Genomic DNA, 9,059 nt, shown 5'->3' on the forward strand with positions numbered 1-9,059 from the left:
GGTACAGGGGTCCCCCAATTTTTTTCCAACCCCGTTATCATCTACGATCCTAGATACATGATTAGTCCATTAGGTCATTTGGATTTGAAGCCGGCTAGCAAGGGACCTAATTACCTTTATTGTAGAACTACTGTGGAGCTAAACTTTGTTCTATTGGTTTGGTGGATTCTGCCAAGATGATTTATTTATGACATCAAAGGACCTCGACATGCTTATCCACAAAAAGGATACAAGAACTTTTAAAGAACTAGTCAATGGAATGAGGGCAACCCGTGTAAATAAATTGGTTTATTAATCGTGTTAAGGAACTCTTTCTTGGAAACTTAGACAGCATCTAACAATGTTTATCCTGTATGTCACTAGGAAAATTGGTATCTTTTTAAAGAGATTATAAACCTTTCATCTCAATTCATATTTAGCCTAGCTGCGGGCAATCTGCATTTGTGATCTTGTATATTTTGCTTCTCCAAAATATTACTGAGTTTATCCTTCATATTTTTGCAAAAATCTGCCCCATGATAGTAAAGTCTCATCTTATGTGTTGGTCAAATTTACAATAGTAACATTGAACCCTTGAATATGTTCGAAGATCTTGAAATGATCTTCCAGTTCGGGGGAGAATTCACAAAATTCCATTTCCTTCAAGAATTGAATTCACCTTTCCCTTATTTTGAGTGGAGAGTCTGACAGAGACATTACTGTTGATATTCAAATCAAAAAATGTGAAATTCCATTCCTTCTGAGAGTGCTTTGTCATTCTAGGTCACTTACAGATCCTTTTTTTCTTTATTTGGCCCCAAGAATAGATTAGATAGAAACAAGTTTTCTATTAGAGCCCTTTGTGTCTGTATTAATTTATGGCCGCACGGAATCTCCATAGCTAATTTTCTATTTTTGATAAAAGGTGTTGTCTTTGGTACTACTATTATTTTACACTATCCAGGAACTTCCATAACATTGGCATGATTTGGTTAAATCAATGGATTCTGACATGATACATCCTCGTAATGAAAATAGAGTGGAAGCATGAGTTGATCCACAATGAGTATTAGATTAAAGTTCTCTTTAAGAAAATTGCCAACTCCTATCTCGAAGATACAAAACACCATGTCTTCTTGTCTTGTGTCAAAGTGCACTGTAGTGTGGTGAGGTTTAGCCTTATAGAAAGACTGAGAAATTAGGATAAGAAAAGGCTGAATTTAAGCAATTTCTTTTTTAAGAAAGAGATCATAGTCCTTTATGGTTCTTTCAACCCACCAAAATGGAAGGCTTTGCACTTATGGAATATAAATTCAAGGGAAACTCGTCGAGTGGACCCAAATAGAAAGCTCCTTCTTTGCTTTTATTCTCTGGAGTCAATTTGATGAACACAAGTCGAATCATCCTTAATGGTGATTGATAGTGAAGTGGTACCAATTTTCGTGTGCTATAAAGTTAGTCAGGAGCTTTTACTCTTGAAATGAGTCGAGTCATCTCAACTATTGAGTCCTTGTAACTAGCCAAAAAGGAAACTACCACTTACGTCATTTCTTTTCAGATGAGGCGAATGAACGCGAAGGCATCCATAGCATCCTTTCTTTTTATCTTGAAGTTGGGTGCACCGATTCTCCCACAGGCTATCTATTTCGGTCGATTGAGATGTCTTCCTAGAGTGCCTCTTGCTTTATTTTATATCATGATATTCAATTCCTTAATTGTAGGGGGTTAGGATTATAGAGTCCTGGACACTGTTAGAAAAGATTCTAATCCATTGGCAAGGGAAGGAGCATATGGGCGATAAGGCAAAAGATAGGGGTAGAACCCCAAGTTTTGATGTGAAAGGCAGTTATTTCGGTCACGGATCAAAGATTGATTACACGGAAACGATGGATAGGATAAATGGAATAGTGGACAGGTAGTGCTTGAAAAGAAAAAATAGATATTTTTGAATCCCAAGGGCGAGTTCCCTAGGAGATCCCAATAGTTGATGGAAGATTCGAAAGAGCACAAGAAGGATTTATACCCACCTAGGGCTTCTTCCACGACTCACTTCAATGTGAAGAAGGGGCCATGAGCGCAAGGCATTTTGATTTCCAATTTTCAAAATAGAGAGAGGGGTTGGCCGGTATGGCTCTATGTCATATTTTATATGTGTAAGTATATTACATAAGAAAAGAAACCCAATACAAATACTGAATCAAGAAGCAACCTACCAAGAAACTAATGAACTCTTTTGTATCAAAGAAAAATAGGCCTTCCCCACACGAACTCAGTCTTGCTTCCATTGCCTTAGCCATTGCTATGCCTCGTCTTTCCTTTTTCAGGCTAGGTAACTAAGATAAAACTCAAAAGGAAAGAGCGTAGTCTTGGGTTTAGTTTAAAAATCGATTCACATTAATAAGGGGTAGGGAACCAATAAGAAGCATTTTTGGGCCTATCAAATAAACTATAGGTTTCTCTGTCCATGTGATAGGGGGTAAAATACATTTTCATTGACATCTTGATTTTTGATTCATTTCTTTAATAGAAATAATGGTAAGTAAAAACAACCCCAACATTATTAAACCACAAGCAAGTCTGATTGGGATTCCTAATAACAATCGAACGGGCATCTATGGGTCAGAAACAAACAAAAGAAGGGTAGTTGAGACAGTGTAGTCCATTTTCACAAGAGTATAAAGCTAAAAATTAAAGAAATCTATTTCTTGTGGGAGGGAGAAAGCTAAGAAAGACAGTTTCAAAGGGCGGCAGGTAGGATAAATAAGGTGTGCAAGGAAGGCCCAAAAAAGGTAGCATGGCTACTAGCGGCGAGACTTCATGCTTGAATTTCATAAATGTGTGAAGAAAGAATACTTGAGATTCAATCAAATAAGGTGAGGACCTTTAGTATTTACAAAGTAAACGGTCTCACCGAAAACTAGACAAGCATCTAGATGTAAATTCTCAGTCCCTAGCCCATAATTCTTAGTCCATTCATCATAGTTCCAAGCTCATAGGAATGACTTTTTTTCTTCTCTAATTGTTGGGAGAGGTTTTCTAATTTGGTCGTCCAAAAATACATTTCATCAAAAAGAAAGAAAAACATAAGTGAGCAACCCTGGAAATAAAATGTTTGTTCCGATAACGGGAAAGTTTATCCCTCTGATCTTAGTTGTGGACCCCCGGTCAAACTAGAGCATAAGGGCTCTTTTTATTTTACATGAGTCCTGGCTTCTTTCCAACGGGCAGATGGCATTTCTTGCCTGGTGAATCAGCATGTTCTAATAAGTGTTGTTTGGTATGAGTATGTTTTTCATATTTGTTACAGTCCAATCAAGGATAAATAAGGTCCAACAATGTACTATATGTATATTTGATTCACCATTAGTAGTGAGAGGATTGGTTCTCTCATACTAGTGAACTGGGATATATACACTGGAGAAAGAGAGTACTGGCTCACCATTATAGATATAGGTGTTCCCATGAAATGAACCAGTGCCACATTCTACTAGGATACAGGATGGAGTTGGTTTCACCGTACTAGCAAGAGTTCCAGCTTGATGAATGACCCATTACCTCTTTATGTCCAAGTACCATCCACTTGTGAACACAACAACCTACCCACTGTAATTAAGTAAGAGTTATAAAATTCACTAAGCGTCCTTTCAATTATCTCTATAACAAGGAAGACATAGTGCTTGTTAATGGCCATGATTCCAATATGGCCTTCTGTCATTTTTCCAATGAATAGCTTGATTTATGTACATCTTAATCATGGCCACTAATCGATCGGTCACACTAGTTAGCAATATTTGTTCAGTTGTCCTATTCAGATGGATGAGATAGTTCATACTTGAAACATGCTTCAAGTCTAGCTTTGATACATTTACTACAATCAGAAAATTCCTCCTTAATTGCTGTAATTCCATGCTAGCAAGTTAGTTTAATGTCGATTTGTGGAAAAGTTACATTAATATACACAAATTAAAATTGGAACTGGAACTTAAAAATTAACTTAGACTAACCTAAATAGAGTCGTGGACAACATGAATTCATGAAATACCGCGATTGATTCATTTCACTAATGAAAATGAGTAAAGTTACCTAATGTGACATACTATATACATTAGTAGAGATTACTATGGATTGGAACTTTAACATCTCCTCTTGCTTGTTATTTTTATGGACAGATGAACAGAGCAAAATGACTTCTTATTATGTTGTGCCTAGTAGTATTCAAGGCATTGACATTGAAAGAAGCCCTTCATACTGATACAGGGAAGGAAAGAGATTAATAGTTGTCTAATCTATTACTCAAAATTTAACTCATACATAGGGAAGGAAATAGATTGATACTTATACTGATATTGAGATGAAAGAGCACTGGATAAAGACTATAGGGTCTCATCCCTGCTTCAACCAAGTGATAGGGAGACAACATTGTAGCATAAAATGAGCCAATGCGAAGTGCTCTCTTTGTTTGCTGCTCCTCTTTTTCCAAAGCATTGAATAAATGAATAAGAGTCACCCTAGAAAAGGAAGCAATCTCTGTTATTTTACTTATACTTTACTCTCAACATTGAGAATTTCATCTTATATCAGAGTAGGGAAAATGTTGATGCTGGTAATTATATACGTAGTAATGAATGCCCGACATTTCTAGTGGAGAAATCCTATGGTTAGGAATGTGACACATCTATTCTTTTTACCGAAGTAAGGTTGACTGTGGACAATAGTTATACGTACGCCAGTAGTCAAAATTTAGAAATTATACAAATTCAATTAGACTATTCATGTCTTGATTGGTAACTAATCAACTTTGGGTAGAAGCATAGTAACAAAAAGAAGTTCAGCCATGAGGGTCTTCTAACTGAAGACCGGTAATTCAATCAATAACCATAGTTACTAGACTAGCTCTTAAATTTGCAGTGATAGTATCTGTTGGTGTATCTTATATGTTTGATTTTAATGCCATTGAATAGGGGATCTTAATGCTTCCTTGGAGAGCGCAAATCCTTACACGGTAAATAAATAACATTGGATTTAGTTCTTTCTTTCTTTCTTAGTTTCATGGGTTGGTTTGGCCTTTTTCATAGATATAGGAAAGAGCAATTTAAGCGTGTCATGTAAAACCTTGGCATTCATCTTGTTATTGTTAAGAGTATTTTCGAATACGTTTTTGACACACTTCCTCATAGTTTCTTTACTACTCCACTCATTCATTTCATTTCATACTTACTACATATTCGGGTGCAGATTAAGGGGGAAAGACATTAATTGGGAAAGGGGCCTCTTCTGCCTACGTCCTATTCGTTACTCACCTGGCTGACTACGGCACTGAGTTTTTTGTTATATGAGGACTCTTTACGCATTGAGACTTTCCTTTAAAAAAGTGGAAACCTTGCTTCTACTTTTATCATAGATAGTTAATATGAGTAGGAAATATTGTCAAGAAATAAAATGAATTTTCCAATAGTAATAAGTTAATTGATTTAGTACGTTTAGCTTGGAACTAGGAAACTTTACCTGATGACCTAAGAAGAAAAAGTCCAACCTTAGAATTTTTTCTCTGATTTCAATCTTTTTCCTTAACCACATCATTGAGGAATTGAACCTCTTACAGGTTTTTTAAAACTCTAATCCATTTGATATATGCCATCCTTCCCTTTTTCCTTCCTCTATTAGTTTAGCTACAATATTCGCAGATGTAGAAAGCAGTTCCTCTATGGGAAATTAGAACTGTCGAAGTAGGATGTGGCTTGAAAATAGGAAGATAAGGCGTTAGTGGACAGACTTGACAGGACCCTTCTTTGCTCTATCTAACTCTGCATGTGCTTCTTCCGGCCCTATAAGAACATATTCAGAAATGTGCACTAGTCATATTGGTACTAGAATCCCCCAAAGCAGGCTTGGAATACTATGAGCCCCACCTTTTGCGTGCAAGCCAATGACGTAGATGTACAAATGTACTTCGCGCTACAACCATCTCCTTTTTATAGGTTTTATGGACTGATGCCAGCTACTTCATCTAGGAAAAAGAATCATAGATATATCGGTCATTAGAAGGAAAAACTACAATAAAAAGATTCTTTGTGTATCATCTGTAGCAAAACTACGAACAGAGCTAGAATTTTGAACCGTATTGAAAAGGCTCCTAAGACATAATATGGAAAATTAACATTATTAAGAAATGAGGTCAAATAATGAAGTAGGGTTAGAGTTACTGAATGAATACGAGATGTGACTAATACCCGAGGAACAAAAGCCCTGTCCAAAGCAAAGAGAGGCCGAAAAAGTGTTGCCGAAGTAGCATAGTAGGCTTCTATTACTATGTAACAATAAAACAGGATAACATTTTGCACCCACATGTTTGAATTTAAGGGTAAAAAACTCATTTGTTAGATAGGATGCGACGCATCCAATAGAGAAAATAGTGATCCATTCTTTTTGGCGGCATCATTCCACATTGGTGGTGAGTGGAGTGCCACAATCCCATTCATCATATTTTATCTACTTAAGACAAATCCCATAGAACTAGAGATGTCTCCATCATAAATACAAGGAGGATGTATAGCTTATATAGTATCTTATAGAATAAGAATTGATTCTCCAAGCGGTTTAGTACAAAAAATAGAAATTTCGAACAAAAGGGTCGGAACTCGCTAATAGTAAGGAGGAGAAAAATGATATAATTCCAAGAGCTCTGTGAATCCGTTGTTCATCGATAGACAAAAATCTCTATTTCTTATCTTATTCCAGATGCAACATCCTTTTTGCTTCTCGTGAACCACGAGAGTGCCTACCGGCCAAAAGAGCAAAGCTCATTTTCCTTTAGGGTAAAACGACGCAAATAAAGGGCTAGCCCATAAAAGTACAGTTCCTTTGCAAACAAAGTTCAAAATCAACAAGGGTTCATAGAACAAAGGGAGTGTACAACTGGTATTTCATTCCACTTTTTTATTGTAATTAGTGAGAGATAGAATGAAGTTCTTCACGAAGTTCGATACAAAGGAATAAAAAAAACATTCTCTATGGCCTCTTCTACTTATAGACAAGTGGCTGAATGCTCCTCATTTTGAGACATGGCTTAGGGGTTGAACCTAGTAACAAATAAGGAATCTATAAAAACATTGGATCCGACACCAGGATAAAATACTACCCTCACGATTAGACCATGTCCTTGAGATTTGATAAAAGAAAGGTGCATTAGCATTTTATATGTTGTAATTGGGTAAGTTATTAGGAATATGATGACACGAAAAACCAAGGAAAGAAAGAAGAATACACCAAAATGAAGTGTTATACCAAACACTAGTGGTTGTTTCTTATTGCAAGTTAATGCAATGAAAAGACCCAGAAATAATGAATAATGAAATAATTATTATATTCACATTTTGTGCTCATTTCCAAATTTTAAATTATTATTCCCACCATCTGGTAACCACAGGATGATCCACAAAAAAAGTGGCAGGATTCAAACCCATGGTCAGCCTGCCCCTGACCTGCTTAGTAGGGTGGCCGGGTTAGCACCCCTCATTGCCTCTATACTCAAAATAGATATGCTGCACTACCCAATACCAAATCTTATCTCCCCTACTCCTCTTCTGGATATTCCATTACCAATCACGAGTAACACCAGTCTGGCCGCCCCTAACTTAACAAAAATTATTTTTCTTATTACCAAACAAGGATCAGCTTCTTACATCTCGAGTGATAGGTCCACCATCCCTACCAACATTTTCTTTGAAATAGGGGCATCAAAGCTTAACCAACCTAGTAAGGGGGCTTAGGGATAGAGGGTTTTCTGACATAGATCTTTATTCCTATCTAGAGTGTTGGAAATACATTTTAGTTTATTATATTTAGGATTTTCCAATTATTGGAAGCAATCTTCATTGGCACAAGTATCTTCTCATAGAAACCTCCACTACGATAGAAACGGATAATGACTTTATGAAGGTTTTGAGTAGTGCGAGATAGGCTAATCCCCAAACTACTCTGGAATAGGTAAATCGCTGGAGACAAGAATGAATGAATCTAGTTTTGAGAGCATGCCTTACTCTAATAGGGGCATAGAGTTTCTAAGAGAAAGTAAGCGCAACTATATATGTAATATCCTCACTGTTATCTAGGTAGGTCCACTATAAATCCTACCAGCCGACTAGAAAGTCCTTAAGAATGAGAAAGCCGACTAAAAGTCTATTCTATAATCGAGTCTTGTCGTCGAGTTAAGGGGAGTACAACAACTTTAAAAATAAAGGTCTTGGCTGGTACCTAAATCTAAAAGAGTTTTCTTTGAGCGAGCGGTCTTTCTATCTTTTTGGGTTGCATGCCTAAATAAATGCTTTTTGTAGTTTGAGATGGATTGATCTAAGCTATCATGCCTCCTCCTTGTACTAGTTAATATTGGGGCAGTGCTTAAGAGAAGTTTTCTCCTGCCTCAGACAGCTTTCAAGGTTCCCATCGATTACAGAGGATTCTACCTCTAAACTTGATTATGATTCTCTTTGATCGAGTTTTATTTCTATAAATAAAATTGAGTCGGAAAACATTCAATTGGCTTCAATCAAGATTTCCTTGACTTCTTAGGCATATAAGGAACCGACCTAACATCTTTTCAATCGAAATCCCAATCAAAGATAATTTCTACCATGGCCAGGATCTTAAAGAGAGGATTCACTTTCCAAAATTCCAAGTGACATGATTCCTCCTTCAGAATCTAGAGTGAATGATCGAAGTCTCCTTTAATTTTAGTCCAAGAGATCCAAGCGAAGTCATCAATTAAACCATTCAAATGGTATCCCCTAAAATTGTCCTCTTATCCAATAAAACGAACCTCAATACCACATTCATAAAAAATATATGGCTATCTCTCTAGGTTTCACAAACCCTTTAGATCATTTTATTCGTTCTTGAAAAATGACCCCATCGGTCCGCTCTTTTCAATGGACATTCTTAGTCATCCTTCGAGGGCGCCATAGATAAGATCATGAACTCTTTCAGACCCTTAGTTCTACTTGGTTTGGGTAGAGTTCCAGCCTTCCTTTCATCAAATATCAAAAACCTTAGAGGTGCCTAACCTGCTGAAATCCCAGCAAAGA

The 9,059-nt window shown here is 36.7% G+C and overlaps 1 pseudogene; it reads right to left on the bottom strand.

Moving 5' to 3' along the window:
- Positions 1–474: 474 nt before the first annotated feature.
- Positions 475–1,028, bottom strand: LOC124900049 (annotated as a pseudogene).
- Positions 1,029–9,059: the final 8,031 nt, after the last annotated feature.

Source organism: Capsicum annuum, chromosome 7 (assembly GCF_002878395.1).
Source record: "Capsicum annuum cultivar UCD-10X-F1 chromosome 7, UCD10Xv1.1, whole genome shotgun sequence".
Taxonomy (NCBI): domain Eukaryota; kingdom Viridiplantae; phylum Streptophyta; class Magnoliopsida; order Solanales; family Solanaceae; genus Capsicum; species Capsicum annuum.